Genomic DNA, 16137 nt, shown 5'->3' on the forward strand with positions numbered 1-16137 from the left:
ATGGCAAATAAGCACATTCAATATCATTACCATTCGGGAAGTGAAAATTAAAACCACTATGGGATATCATTACACACCTATTACAATGGCTAAAATAAAAAAATCCTACCAAAACCAAGTGGTGACAAAGATTTAGAGTATCCATTGCTGGTGGGAATGCAAAATTGTACAGCCAATGTATTATAGAAAAGAGTTTTGCAGTTTCTTATAAAGTTACCATACACTTACCATATGACCCAGCAATCCCATTCCTGACTATCTACCCTAGAGAAACGGAAATTTATGTTCACACAAAAACCTGTACATGAATATTTATAACAATTCTCTTCATAATGGCCCCAAACTGAAAAGAATTCAAGTGTCCTTCAAGGGGTAAATGTATAAACAAACTGTGGTATATCCAAACAATGGAATAATTAAAAGGAACACACTATTGTTACACGCAGCAACTGGGATGAATCTCAACAGCACTATGACGAGTGATAGGAACTAGTATCAAAAGACTTTATATTACATGATTCCATTTAAATGACAGACCCGTTGTTGCCAGGGATTAGAAGTAGGGAAATGAGTATGACTACAAAGGGATAGCACAAGAGTTTAGGGGATGATGTGAATATTTTGTACCCCGATCGTACTGCTGGTTATATTAATCTATACATGTTGTTAAAATGTATAGCTCTGTACACTAAAAAGAAGTCAATTTTACAGTATGGTAACTTAAAAAACAAAATAAACAGTAATTACTTGTTGTTCTTGCCTGAGATAAATATAGGAAAATGGGAAGGAGGAAGAAAAGCAATGTATTTAATTTTTAAAAGCGATCTCCCTGGTGGTCCAGGGGCTAAGACTCTGCACTCCCAATTCAGGGGGCCCGGGTTCGATCCCTGGTCAGGGAACTGGATCCCACATGCATGACACAACTAAGAGTTCGCATGCTGCAACTAAAGATCCCACACGTCTCAACTAAGACCTGGCCCAGCCAAATAAATAAATGAATATTTTTTAAATAATAATAAAATAAAAGATTTTCTGCCCAATAAAAGCCTACATGCAGTAATACAGCTAGAATCCAAATCTTAGTTTCTAAACACCACGCCCACTAAAAGGAATCAAGGGCTCCTTGGAAAAGTGGCTGATTACAGGATTGGGCAGGTAAACTACAAAGACTGGGACACCTTGATATAACAATAAGGAAGTTCCCAAAGACTAACAGGGAAATGTGTAAGAACAGTAGGCTTGAAGAGGCTCCCACTGGCCAAATTTGGGGCAGTTTGAGCATCAAAAAGAGTAATAATGGAAATGGATTATGATTATTAAATAAAAAAGAATCCACGACTGTGCTGATGGTTGCACATATCGGTGAATACACTAAAACCCCCTGAATGGTTACTTTAAATCAGTGACTGTATGGTGCATGAATTATATCACAATGAAGCCATTAAAAAAAAAAAAGAATCCGTAAGTATATAGGGATACTAAAAAGGGGACCTGGGGTGGGGAGACATGGGGTGAGGAGGTGGTAAAGGAAGAAAGCTCTTCTTTACAGAAGAATGCCAGCTAATAAATTCAAAGAAAAAGGACAGTATTAGGAAAATCAGCATTTTGCAACCACCAACGTAATAAACACTTCAGGCAAGAAGCATCCACAGATGTTAAAACTATTGGGTGAAAGATTATTGGGAAACAGGATAATCACATGGTCTCAGAATATTACCCCATAGATTACTTCTCAAAAACAAAGGAGAAATGAACCTCTGAAGTACAGAAAGCTAGGGAACACCAACGTAATCAAGTGATTAAACTTAGCTTCACCAAGTATGGGACACTGTGTGACCCCTGGTACAATGCCACAAAAGTACCCAGCATCATCCATGCAATATCCATGCACACTCACAAAATTTAATATGTAATCTGAATATAATCAAAAGGAATCAGACAATCCAGATTATGGAACTGTTTATAGAACAACTCTGCCCTGGACGCTAAAAGAATGTCAATGCCATGCAGTGGGGAGAAGGGGGAGGTTGGGGAAACCTAACAACCAAATGCAATGTGTGATCCTTGACTGCATCCTGGAGAGAGGGGGAAAAAAAAAGTTATAAAGCTTTATTATTGGGACAACAGGAAAACAAATAAAACTGACCGTATGCTAGATAATATGAATGCATCAACGTTACTTTTCTTGGTAAGGATAATGGTATTGTAGTTATGACAGGAATGACTATTCTTAGGACACATATTCTGAATATTTAGTGATGAACTATCCTGGGATGTGTGTGCTTCCTACTTAAAATGTTTCAGGAAAAAATACTGTAGCGAGAAAGACGGACAAAGCAGACGGGGCAAAATGTTAGTCAGTGAATTGTGGGAAAAGAATATATGTTTTAACTTGTCTGTAAGTGGAAATTTTTCAAAATAGAATGTTGGAGAGAGCGAAGAAAAGAAAAAGAAGATGCTCTATGCATTTTAAAGCCTACTTACTTACATTCCCAACAGAGAAAAGGAAATACATACACTGATATGAAAAGAGCGTAAGAGTTCAGTCAAAGAATTCAGAGCCCAACTCTGCCCTCTGCTAACTGTATTATTTTATGTAGATCAAGTTACACCACTGAACGTCAGTTTCTCATTGGTATTGAATAGGCAACTGTCTGTTAGTTCATAACATGGTTTACAAGATAGATGAACACTATAGATTGGCTGGGAATCATGACTAGATACGTAGGGGGTATGCACTTTTCAAGCACTCAATTGACATTTATGATTCTTTGCAGGATTACTGTAAAGATTAAATGAAAAAACATATGAAAAGTACCTAGTCTGATAAAGTGGCAGAGTCTGGATAAATTCAATCTACTTCCTCCTTCAAATACAGAAAAATAAAGTGACAAGAACTTACTGAGAGGTTACTATGTACCAGACCCTTTGTTTGGTGCCTTCACTTAATCAAAACTAGTCCAAAACTTAATGATTCAAATGTGTTATCTACACAACACAATTTTTTCAGACTCTTATTAAACATCCATAAGGAAAAAGAAAGAACCTTTGTAAACAGTTGCGTGAACCAACAGATAAATCAGCACAGAGGGTAACTTTCACAAGATCTTGGTTGCTCCATGTAAGACATATCACTGTCTCCTCTAAACACAGATATTATTGATATCTGCTCCCAGGCAAAAGGCACACTTAAAAGACATACTTAATTTACCCTCTGAAGAAAACAAACTTCATCCCAAAGTGATTTTTAACTTGTTCATCACTCTATTTCCCAAAACAGAAGTATGCAATAATTCATGGATAAACAACAAGGAAAACTCATCACATGTAAATCAAGATATAGGGGAACTTTATTAGAAAACTTGGTATCAGTTTATAAGCTTCCTACACACAAATTTCATTACTTATTTCCCAAATATAGTTAGGATACACACTAGACTGATAAGATCAGCATGCTTCTCTAAGAACCATAACTTATTAACATAATTGCCTCCTCTTTAAAAAAAAAAGAATCAATGAAACACAGTTGAGGCCAAAAAATTGTTATGAATGGTTATCATTAAGTGTTGTTAGTAAGAAATTTTTTAAGTTATATTAGGAACTAGAGAAAGCTAATTACTTGACAAAAAATCAGGATAAAATAAAGGCCTTCAAACAAAGGAGCTATATCCTTATATTTATTATGCCTTCCAATATTTTCATTAGATTAGGACAGTAAGGAACCAGAAGTGTAAGACTGCCAGAAGCAGAGCGGTGGTACAACCCAGGCAGTCTGGCTGCCAAGCCCGTGGCCTGAACCAATGTGCTCTGACACCTCCAGGCAACAGCAAATCCAGCCCAGGAAAGCAGTGAGAAGTCCAGACACAGTGAATGGTCACAGTGGATTAGAAGTGGAAGATAGAAGATTCCAAGATTCCCAACGGAGAAAAAAAAAAAACAACAACAAAAAACCCACAGAACTACAAAAAACCATGATTTTGAGGCTGTCACACTAAATATGTGAAAAAGGCAAATAATGTATCCCCAAAAGGCAATTATAAACTCCAAAGGGAAAAAACATAAGAAAGTTCATGCCCCAAGTGTTCAGCAAATTAAAATATGGACAAATTTTAGCAAGTGATGGAATGCAAGATGAGAGTCTATTTGATTCCCATGTTGGAAACATCTCCTTCAGGGTAACACAGGAAGATGTGTTACCAACACAAAAGGAAGAATAACCCAGCACACTACATGGCCTAGTGATCATGCATGAAGTCTCAAATAATACACACACTAGTTCACTGGTGTTCAACTTTTCACTGGTGTTCAACTTTTAGAATCAACCCAGAAACGTCACGAAAGAAGTGACTGTGGGTGAAGAACAGGATGAAACTGTCAGCCATCTTCATAATCTAGGATCAAAGTGCAGGTGAGAAAAAGTCAATCCAGAAAGTGGTACTTGAAGGTGAAAGAGGATATGGTGGCAAAAAGGAAGAGCCTCATCTTATAAAAAGAAAGAAGATGCTGGAGGTTTGTGGGATAAGAAATAAAGACTCAAATATATGACTTCATGTTTCTAAAATAACCAGAGGAATGAAATTTGTGTAAACGAAAAAGGTTGGGAAGGAGCATAATGCCAGCTCCATCACACCCTCCACTCCAAAGGCTCAGGACAGTGTGTCTAAACTGACAAATGAAGACACAGATGTATAAACATATTATTCAGAAATATGGATGTAATAAGAAGAACTAAAAATGGAAACAGAGTGGGACTAGAATGAAGAGGGACAGGGCAGGAGACTTGCTTTTCAAGGTAAAATCTTATTTCTCTATATATGAATTGCTACCAATTATTACTTTGATAAAAAAATTTTAGGGACTTCCTTGGTGGCACAGTGGTTGAGAATCCACCTGCCAATGCAGGGGACACGGGTTCGAGCCCTGGTCTAGGAGGATCCCACATGCCAAGGAAGCAACTACGCCTGTGCCACAACTACTGAGCCTGCGCCCTAGAGCCCCGTGCACCACAACTACTGAAACCCGTGCACCTAGAGCCCGTGCTCCACAACAAAAGAAGCCACCGCAATGAAGAGTAGCCCCTGCTCACCGCAACTAGAGAAAGCCTCTGTGCAGCAACGAAGACCCAACGTGGCCAAAAATAAAAATAAATAAATTTTTTTTTAATTTTAATTAAGTTGTAAGTTTAAATTGTCATTATTTTAGAAGATCGTTTTAAAAATAAAGTATCTCATACAATGTCCAAATCTGGTGTTCTTTTTTTTCCCCAGCTTTTTATTTTTATTTTATTATTATTTTTGGCCACGCCGCGCAGCTTGCAGGATCTTAGCTTAGTTCCTAGATCAGGGACTGAAACCGGGCCCCCTGCAGTGGAAGTGCGAAGTCCTAACCACTGGACCACCAGGGAATTCCCAGCTTTTAATTTTTAAAAATAAGTTATCGGGCTTCCCTGGTGGCGCAGTGGTTGAGAGTCCGCCTGCCGATGCAGGGGACACGGGTTCGTGCCCCGGTCCGGGAAGATCCCACATGCCGCAGAGTGGCTGGGCCCATGAGCCATGGCCGCTGAGCCTGCGTGTCCAGAGCCTGTGCTCCACAACGGGAGAGGCCACAACAGTGAGAGGACCGCGTAGAGCAAAAAAATAAAAACTAAAAAAAATAAAATAAGTTATCAACTTTCTTAAAAGTTACTCAAACAATACAGGGAGCTCACATATACCCTACACCTAGCTTCCCTAATGTTAAGAACTTAACCAGAGTATGATTATCAAAACCAACTATTAGCATTGCTGCAATACTAACAGCTAAATTATAGACCTTATTTGAATTTCCCCAGTTTTTCCGCCTAATATTCTTTTTCTCTTCCCAGGATCCCTCACTGCATTTGCTTGTTGTGTCTCCTTAGTCTACTGCTGGGTGTGACAATTCTTTTTTGTGACTTTGACAATTTTGTACAATGTCCCTCAATTTGGGTATGTCAGATGTTTTATCATGATCAGAGATTACGTATTTTTTTGGCAAGAAGAACAAAGAAGTGATATTGTGCATCATATTGGGGGGGGTGTATGATGTCAATATATCTTATTACTGGTGATACTACCCTTCATCACTTGAATAAAGTAGTGTCTGCCAGTTCTCCCAAATGTGAAATTACAGTTGTAATTGAAAAACAGCTTTAAAAAAATAGCTTGAGGGAAATACTTTAAGACTGTGATATTCATTTTTGGTATGTTAAATATACCTATTGGCTCTTGTATTTGAGAGATGAATAATGAAGTACGTATGGATTAAATAATATTATTCAGGAACCTTGGATTGGAGAGTACTATTTATTAAGCTTTGTTTTTTTATTTTTTAATTCGAACCACTTTTAAAAAGTGCCAAGCAATCAACTCAAGAGTTCGAGGTTCAGGCACACTGAAGTTTCTGCCACCAACATTTAAAACACAGACATTGTGTGCCCTCTAGTGTGCCATTTCTATAATGCAACCTTTGCATCAACAAATTCAATAACAAAAAGCAGTGTTTTCACAAAGGAAAAGAAATACCCTCTCATCAATTTCTGCTTCTCCACTAGTCAACAAATTATCTGTTAATTATTTGGCTAAGTACCAAAGCCATTTCAATGCCAAAGATTATCAACTCTTTCCCATCTATTGGGTTATTTCTCAGAATATATGCGAAAGCTCAGGAAACAAAAGAGGACAGAAGGCTAAAATCAGTCAAAGCATTTTTTTTTTTTTTTGCTGTACGTGGGCCTCTCACTGTTGTGGCCTCTCCTGTTGCGGAGCACAGGCTCCGGACACGCAGCATCAGCGGCCATGGCTCACGGTCCCAGCAGCTCCACAGCATGTGGGATCTTCCCAGACCGGGGCACGAACCCATGTCCCCTGCATCGGCAGGCGGACTCTCAACCACTGCGCCACCAGGGAAGCCCAGTCAAAGCATTTTTTTTTTTTTTTTTTTTTTTTTTGCGGTACGCCGGCCTCTCACTGCTGTGGCCTCTCCCATTGCAGAGCGCAGGCTCAGCAGCCATGGCTCACGGGCCCAGCCGCTCCGCGGCATGTGGGATCTTCCCAGATCGGGGCACGAACCCGTGTCCCCTGCATCGGCAGGCGGACTCTCAACCACTGCGCCACCAGGGAAGCCCCCAAAGCATTTTTAAGCAAACTTTACAAAGGCTAGAGGAAAGAAGATGTTGAAACCAATATTACTGCCTAATTCAGAAGCACAGTTCATTGTGTTCTGCCTATACAGATGGCTCCGTTTCTATCATTTAGAATCTTCTCACACTCAGAAACTGTGCTCCACTTCAAGTTAACAGATGTGGTCCAAGTCTCACAGATATACTACCACTTTATTTTCACACAATTTACTGAAAAATTCTGAGCGCAATGAAGAGTGAATTTATCTGCAAAACATGAGCAGGAAGCAAAGTGTAACCAGAAACACAGGCTTTAGAATCACATAGGCTGGGCCTCTGCTTCCAGACCTGCCATATACTTACATATACTAACTAGCTTGCTTTTCCAAGCTCATGCTACTGATCAATTTTAAAACAAACAAACAAACAAAAAGGTTAGTATCTTACAGTTTTATCTGAAGATTAGAAAAATACAAGTAATGTATTATACATGATCAGAATTCAAACTGTAACTGTTATCATTATGTAACCCCAGGGTAATCTGCTACCAGACAGTAAAACCCATTTTCAATAGCTCTTTCAAATGACTCCCTGCAACCACAATCCTTTATTCATATATAAACATTCTAGATTTTACCTTCACATTTGGTTTTCTTAATACGTATAGTTCCTTTCTTAATACCTCTTATAAGATGGTGTTTGCTCAGACAATAAGATAGTACACAATCCTAAGACTCTCAAGAGTAATTTTTACCCAGTGTTCACAGGACATAGTTTGCACGTAACTGATAAAAGATTTTCTTCATGAATAAGTTGCTTACTATTTTCATATGTCATTTCAAAAAGTGTTTTACATATATAAAATATTCATAGGAGCAACCCCTAACAAGAAATGACAAAATTAAAATAAGGGCTATTTGTGGAAGGCACAAGAATACCAGGAAATATGATAAGAAGAGACAAGGAGAAAATTAAGCTCACTGCAAGTGCAGAAAGTTGAGCTGGCAGAAAACCACTAACTTGCCTGGGAATTAAGTGAGGACTGACTCCATAATTCTTGCCAAATGCATCTTAGGCCTGAGCATCTGTTGGAGATTTTAAATATCTAAGTATTTACAACTAGTCTACTTCTGAAAAGTGTGATGAAGTCCTTGGTTTGTTCATCAAATATTTTCTGAGTGTGCTGTATGTCAAGGAATCTTCTAGCTGTTGGATTAATAGGAGGGAACAAAACAGGCAAGAAGCACTTGCCCTCAAAGTGTGTATATTCTATCAGAAGAACGCAGGAAATAAATTTATAAACAAAAAGTGAATATAATTTCAGATAACGGTACTTGCTAGGGTACCAAGTGAACGATCGGGGGTTTTGGCAGGTGTACGTTAGCTAGAGCGGTCAAAGGAGGCCCCTCAGAGAAGGGACATGTGAACTAACACCTGAATGATAAGCCCAAATCAAGCAAACATTTGGGATAACAGGCGCTTAAAAGCCATTGTTCTCCATGAATACCTCTATCTCCTTTTGCTTATGTCCTCTGATTAACTTTTCTTTTAATGTCATGGAGACTTTTAGTTGCTGAGAACTTATTTTCCCCAAACTCCTGGCACTAATGTCTACTTAAAGTTTCAAAAATGAGAAAGATATAAATATGGGCTATGAATTTTAAACATATATTTTCCTCTCCCAAAAAATCTGTCTGCGTATAAAACGCAAACTATATAGCTCACCACGGGGGCTAATATCACGGGCTCTCAAGTCCTCGGTTTCCTCCCTTACTGGATGTAAGACTGGACGAGGGACTTCCCTGGTGGTCCAGTGGTCAAGAATCCGCCTTGCAACGCAGGGGACGCCGGTTCAACCCCTGATCAGGAAACTACGATCCCACACGCCGCAGGACAATTAAGCCCACGCGCCACAACTAGAGGAAAGCCCGTGCACCCCATAATGAAAGATCCCACGTGCTGCAACCAAGACCTGATGCAGCCAATAGATTTAATTAATTAATTAAAAGGTAGTGTATAAATGGAGAAATCATTTAAAAAAAAAGAAGACTCTGGACAAACCACAGCCTTACTAAGCCTCAGTTTCCACAAAGCAGGGATCATGTTTTGGGTTACCGTGAGTATTACGTGAAATAATGCATGCTAAGAACTTAGCACAGTGACTGAAACATTGTAAATATTCGGTAAGCATTAGCTATTATTTCAATTGTGATTTACATATTTTTTAAGGAAAGTGTCTACATATAGTATATCAATACAGGTATTCTGAGATCTTTAAAATCAAAACAGTATAAAAAAGTAACTTTGAAATAAATTCCATTTTCAGAATAATGATTACAAAGAGACTGACAAATGATTTTTAAAGAAGAGCTTCCACACTGTTCCCACAAGAGCAAAGGTGGCGGGAAAAGAATAAAAACAGACATCAAAATTTACAGAGTAGAATTAAATGCCCAAATAATTGTAGTCTAGACAAGTGCTCTGGATATGAACAACAGGGTCCCCAACTACGGCGCTTAAGTCAGCGGTGTATGAAATGGTTTCCTTTCGGAAGGAATTGAGCTTGAACTAGAAGGACTTCAACAGATAAACTACAGCAGACACTGTTGGGTGGTGACACAGTAACTGCAGTCCCAAGCCCCTCTTTGCCAGCCTTTACCTACCACACTGAAAAGCTGCATACATATTCAACTTCCCAATCCCCATGCAACTCAGGAGAGCTTTAGACACCTGGCCCAAGAAAGCTTTGTTTTCCAAGTAAAAAGACTGACAGATAATGCCTCCTGCCTTTCCCACTTCTTCATACTTGGAAAGGGGCCGTGATGCCAAAAAGTGCAGCAGCCATTTTGTAACCATGAGTAATTTAGCCAAAGTATTAAGGTTCCCCAAGCAGAATGAAAGGGCCTGCATCCTCATGCCCTCATTTAACCAGTACGCCAGCCTCAGAGGGACCATCTCCAGATTTCCTGTTACAGAGTGAGAAAAAAAAAAAAAAATCTCTAATACTAAACTGTATTTAGTTCAGCCACTGTAGTCAGATTTTGTTATTTACAGCCCATCTGCCATCTAAATTAACACACAAATATGAAGGGACAGGATATTTCACATGAGATGAAAAACACAAAGGAACATCCTAGACAAAGCTACTTCAACATCATGGTGTATGATGCTAACATCTAGAAAGAATTAAAAGACAGTTTCCACCTTTATCCAACAGCATTCCTATACATTTACACTGAAGATTCATGCTGTTGATTTACTTCTCAGTAAACCCTACACACAGGAACTAGAATCTCTTCTAGACAACATAGCCAACACGCAACAATGGAAATATGTAGCCTTTTCAAAACCGTACAGTGCAAAATGAAATCTGTCCAAAGAATGAGAAAAGTAAATAGCAGCTGGTTTTATGTAAACAAGAGAAAATATGCACTAAACGGCTAAAGCAATTTTTCCACATTAAGATAATTTTACTAAATTGTTCTTTCTAAAAATGTTTGTTTATTTAAGAGATGATGAAAAACTGTACGCTAAAATCCATATTTGAGAAGTAATAATTTTATGTTCTTTGGATTAAAGAATGAAGTATTGTGCATTCCTCACAGACCATCTCTACAGTAAAGTTATAATAAAGTAAATGCCATTAGGTGACATTTTATAAACCACTTGTGATTAAAGGCAATATTTCATTTTCATTTGTTTAATATTCCCATTAATAAGAATGTCTTATTACACATTTACTGAAAGCCTGAACAATAAAACAATGAACAAATTCCAAGAGCAAACAGATTTTTTTCTTTTCCCATGAAGCTAACATTATGGAATTTTAACAGATGTTCTATTCGGTCATAGTTAATAAAATGAATTATGTAGGATTAAAACAAGGTTCAATATGTTTGCATTTGACTTTAACTGAAAAACGATTTCACATTAAAAGTTTGGAAAGATTTACAACCTTTTTTCCCTTTATAGTGAATTACTAAGATATATGGGGAAAAAAAGGGAATTAATTACTTTTCTAATGAAATCAGGCTTATAAAAACTATTTTTTCCAGGTTTAAGAAGATGGAAATCTCAGAAAAGGGTACACTCTTTGGTACTTCGTCACCTATGTAATGCGAATACCTTACAATGTAGCGTGTCAGAGGCTGACCCCCACCCAGCATAACTCCAAACCCCGTAGAGCTCCCCCAGCACTTTGAAACGGTCACAGTGTCTAACAGCATCTGAACGAAAGACAATCAAACTTAAAGGAATGAAAAAAGCAACGAATATTTACTGAGCTCTGAGCCTGTGGAAGGTGTTACTGCAGAGCCTGTGCATACTACAAAGAGGTCAAAACCCAATTACTGTCTTCAAGGGTAACTTATATGCTGTCTGGAAAGAGCAGACGTAATTACACATAGACAGACAAAACTGAAATGTAAAGACAAGGGCTTCCCTGGTGGCGCAGTGGTTAAGAATGCACCTGCCAATGCTAGGGGACACGAGTTCGAGCCCTGGTCCGGGAAGATCCTATGTGCCGCGGGGCAACTAAGCCCGTGCACCACAACTACTGAGCCTGAGCTCTAGAGCCCACGAGCCACGACTAGCGAAGCCCGCGTGCCTAGAGCCCGCGCTCCATAACCAGAAAAGCCACCGCCATGAGAAGCCCACGCACTGCAACAAAGAGTAGCCCCCCGCTCACCGCAACTAGAGAAAGCCCACACGCAGCAACGAAGACGCAACTGCAGCCAAAATTAATTAATTAATTAATTTTTAAAAATGTAAAGACAAACCAAAAAAGAAAGAAAGAGATAATGCCAAGGAAACAATTTCATACAAACACACAAAAAGATACACAGCATTGATACAAGCAGGAAAATTCTCATCAGAGAACACTTCTTTTTCTCTTCCATCATGAAAGCAGAAACTATACACAGGCTTAAGAATGGTAAGTAAGTAATAATTCTAACTACAGTTGCACGAAAATATTTTCAACAGAAAACATTCAAGTATTGCAATCTTAAAAAGAAAGCCTTCCTCTAAGTGGGTAATCTTATCTGGAGAAAAAATTCCAGTAAATTACCAATGTGACCCAGAAAAGAATAATCATAAAAAATTTTCCAACCCATTTATGTTACTAATTTTGATCAGTTCAACTATCAATTAGGATAACTGTACATTATTATAACCAATAGGTTGTTTTCCTACAGAAGTAGCCAGCAAACACAAAATCAGTTGCAGGTTGCAATCTGTAAGTGAATAAACGATTCCATTCTCCAAGACATTTGGATAAAACACTCTCCAACTGTAGCTGAGAAGCTTTTTAAGCAGTAACAGTTAGCCAGCCTCTAGTTCAAACATAACTATGGTTATTCATCATCAGGAAATGGCATTCACACATTTACATGCAGGCAGATCAAGGCTGCATCCCTGTTCAAGAACCTGACAGCCTAGAGGCAGCTTTCTTCATCTCTGGTCCTAGCAGACCATATTGCTGCAATACCTCCTTCGTGAGACTGCAGCAAGAACAAAGTTTCTAGCACAGAGGGGCAAACGGCTCAGAGAGGTTAAGTAACGCCAAGAGCAGACAGCTGGTGAGACACTGGCATTCCACACTGAGATGTCATTTCCTGTCAAAAGCTCTTTCAGTTACCAAGAGTACTATTAAATCATAGTTAACATACTCTGAACACATCCTACGTGTCAGGGTCTATAGAAAGCACTTCATATGGATTTCTTCATTTCATTCTCACTATAACTTCAATATAATTTCAAACCATCAGTTCACAGTAAAGGAAGAAAATTGTTGTTAGATATATGTTCATACACCCAGTCTCACTTAAAATTAAAATTACAGTGAGATCATTTTTCACCTCTGAGATTGCTAGTACCGTTGGTGAAGCAGGGGTCCACAGAGAGCTCCCACACTGTAGGCAAAAGGGTCGACTGGTACTGCTGCGAAGGGCAATTTGGCGATTTGCATCAAAATTACAAATGCCCATACACCCCTAACTAAGAAATTCCACTTTTCAGCATCTAACCTACAAACATTCTCAACCATGTATGAAATGACACAGGAACAGTATGATTCATTGTAGCATGTCTGTCCTGCCCATCAGTGAGGAAGTGGTGGCACAAGGATCCCTTCGTACAATGGAGTCCTACACAATCATAAAAAAGAGTGTGCCCCTTATAAAGTGATATAAAATGATCTCTAAAATATTTTGGTTAAAAAGCAAATAAGATGCTGAACACCTAGGATAGGGTAGCTCTGGAAAAACACACAAGAGACTTATATAACATGAAGACCTTGGGGGGAAAGGAAATGATAGAGCTGGGAAAGAGGATTTGAAGGACGATTCTTAAGGCTTGATTCCTAAAGGTTCCTGTTTCCAGCCACTGGATTAGGGAAGATTCTCACTGCCTGAAATAGACAATAAGGGAAACTGGGTTTGGAACTGGCGAGTGAACTTTGCAGTCAGAGTGGGGAATGTTGCACCTAAAGGGACAGATTGAGGGCTTCAGTGAACTCACGGAACAGGATGAATGACTTGTTCTCGCCTGCCCGAGTGCTTGATTTTGACTGCATGAGTAACAGAATTTGGTGGGAGACTTGTGTTATGGAAGCCTGGGAGCAAAATAAGGGGGAGAGGGGGAGAGAATTCTCACCTATCTCAGATCTCTTTAGTTGCTACACTCATCTACCAAGAAGAAGCCAGGAGTTACTCATTACCAAAACGGCAACATCCTGCCAGTGAGGCCACTCCAACTGTATTTCACTGTGAGATTCGTTGCAGATAACAGTTAAAAACCAGTAATTTATCCTCCAAACTCCAGTGGACATATGTCAGGCTCTTGCGAGAGCTTTTCCCATGTGCTTGATTCCAGGTCCCTGGCAAACATTCGGCTGGGGTGAGAGGTTCAACCATTCCTCCTGGCAAATACCCAACTTGGGTGAGTGCTTTTTTGAAGCTCCGGCTTGAGGTAGAGGGAGATCACTCCTGCCTCTTCTCTGGGCGTGAAAACCCCAATTCTGCTTCGATAAGCAAGGTACACACAACGTGTGTTCTTTCACACCCTTGGGCCTTTGTATGTGTTGTTACATCTTCCTGTCTCCTGGACTACTTCTAAGTGACACCTCTTCAAGAATTAAGTCCAGACTATTTTTTATTCATGCAATGAATACTGGGTACCACTCAAGCACTGCTTCCTCTATAACCTCTGCTGCATCTTGAATATATGTGTCATTTCAGCCCTATTACACTGCCCTGTAAAGTGTCTGCCCCCCGTTTTCTTCCCCACCAGAATATGAATCCTTTAGGGCAGAAGTGTTCTGCAAGGTGCCCAAGACACAGCAGGCACTCTTAAAATGACTGTCGTGTAGAATGTGTGGATAAAATGCATTTGCTGAGCCTAACTTATTCCTACTTTTTTTTTTTTTGGAAACGACTTGCCTTTCTCTGCTTTCTTTCTAATTCACATCCAAGGTCGTGAGGCTGTTCTCCACAGAACTTTCGGGACAACGGACCCATTTGAAATTAGCCTGGCTATCAAAGTAGCTGTGATTTTGTTCCCCGTTTCCATCTTACTGGAATAACCACACTGCCCCACAATGCTTGGCCACATCTAATTTGGCCTAGATCATGAGGAAAATGAATACTGAAAGGGTGAGGTAAAGAGTATAATCGGTTCACCTTGCTTAGACTCCATCTGAAATTCACAGTAACTAAAATAATTTAGGAGAACATAAGGGATAAGCATGCAATCTCCACAAAAATCAAATGTAGTAAAAACCATGTGACGGCATTCACAAAATCTAAAGAACACACATAATCTATCTTATAACACATGGATTCAAACTTCAATCTCATTCTAATGGGCTACTGCGAGGGAGATAAAACTATTTTAAAGAAAAAACTGTACACAGAATAAATGTATGAGTTTCCTGGTGACTCTCACTAAGGCTTCAATGTATTTTCTTATTGAAACAATCAAACAAGCTCTTGGCGAAAAGATTTGATACTGGTGTCAGAACGATGTAAGAATTGAAACTATTTATAATGTAAAAATTTTGTTTAAAGCAGATACATCACTTCTTATTTTTCTCATTTTGAAAAGAAGCGATGTTTCATTTAGCGCGAAAAGATTTAATACTGGTGTCAGAACGATGTAAGAATTGAAACTATTTATAATGTAAAAATTTTGTTTAAAGCAGATACATCACTTCTTATTTTTCTCATTTTGAAAAGAAGCGATGTTTCATTTAGCAGTAACTCTTCTCTCATTCTATGAGAGAATCTGTACAAAAGCAATATTTCAACTAAAATCAGTTCTGAAGGATATTTTTACGGAAATGCATAATGCAGAAGACCCCAATTAAATTTCCAACAAAGCACTACCATCTTGAGTAAACAGTCATATCACTAGGGGCACACTTTTTGCAAGAAATGCAGCCTAGAAATTAATTACTAGTGTGACATATGTCAAAACAAATTTTTAAAAGAATAGAATGCAGTTGTAACCATGTGTTTTATCTATTTGTATGCATAACCAGTATTCTCTGGCATATAAATACATTCATTTATTCAGCAACTCTCAGAAAAACAAAAAAAGGTTTATTGCCCCCCCTTTTTGCCCTTCACCTAGGTGAAACCTGAGTAAATAACACGTGTTTAATGAGTGGGAAAATAAGTACAGAATGAAGATACAGTGCAGGTGGTATTTTGAAAGGCAGAAGTCATCTTCACACAAATAACTAATTTTGAAACATTCAGTCTGCCTTCAGAAGTTTTTCAAAGATATACATCAACCACACCACACTACACTAAAGGTTATTACTTTGTGGAAATCAAAGCTTTAAGTAACAGTGCTGGTGTTTCATAAAGAAGACTGTAATCTATACTAACAACAAACAAACAAAATAAACAGACTACCTGGGAATAAAATTCAGACTTCAAAGATTTCAATATTCTGCTAATTATGACAATATTTATTTAAATTAAACACATTTTTAT

The 16137-nt window shown here is 38.6% G+C and overlaps 1 protein-coding gene across 2 annotated transcripts in view; it reads right to left on the reverse strand.

Moving 5' to 3' along the window:
• Nucleotides 1-16137, reverse strand: part of SLC25A26 (solute carrier family 25 member 26) — a gene marked incomplete at its 5' end in the record, with an annotated part of 144234 nt that overhangs the window by 88500 nt on the left and 39597 nt on the right. The gene's annotated exons all lie outside the window — the stretch shown is intronic.

This window comes from Hyperoodon ampullatus, assembly GCF_949752795.1.
Source record: "Hyperoodon ampullatus genome assembly, chromosome: 10".
NCBI classification, from domain to species: domain Eukaryota; kingdom Metazoa; phylum Chordata; class Mammalia; order Artiodactyla; family Ziphiidae; genus Hyperoodon; species Hyperoodon ampullatus.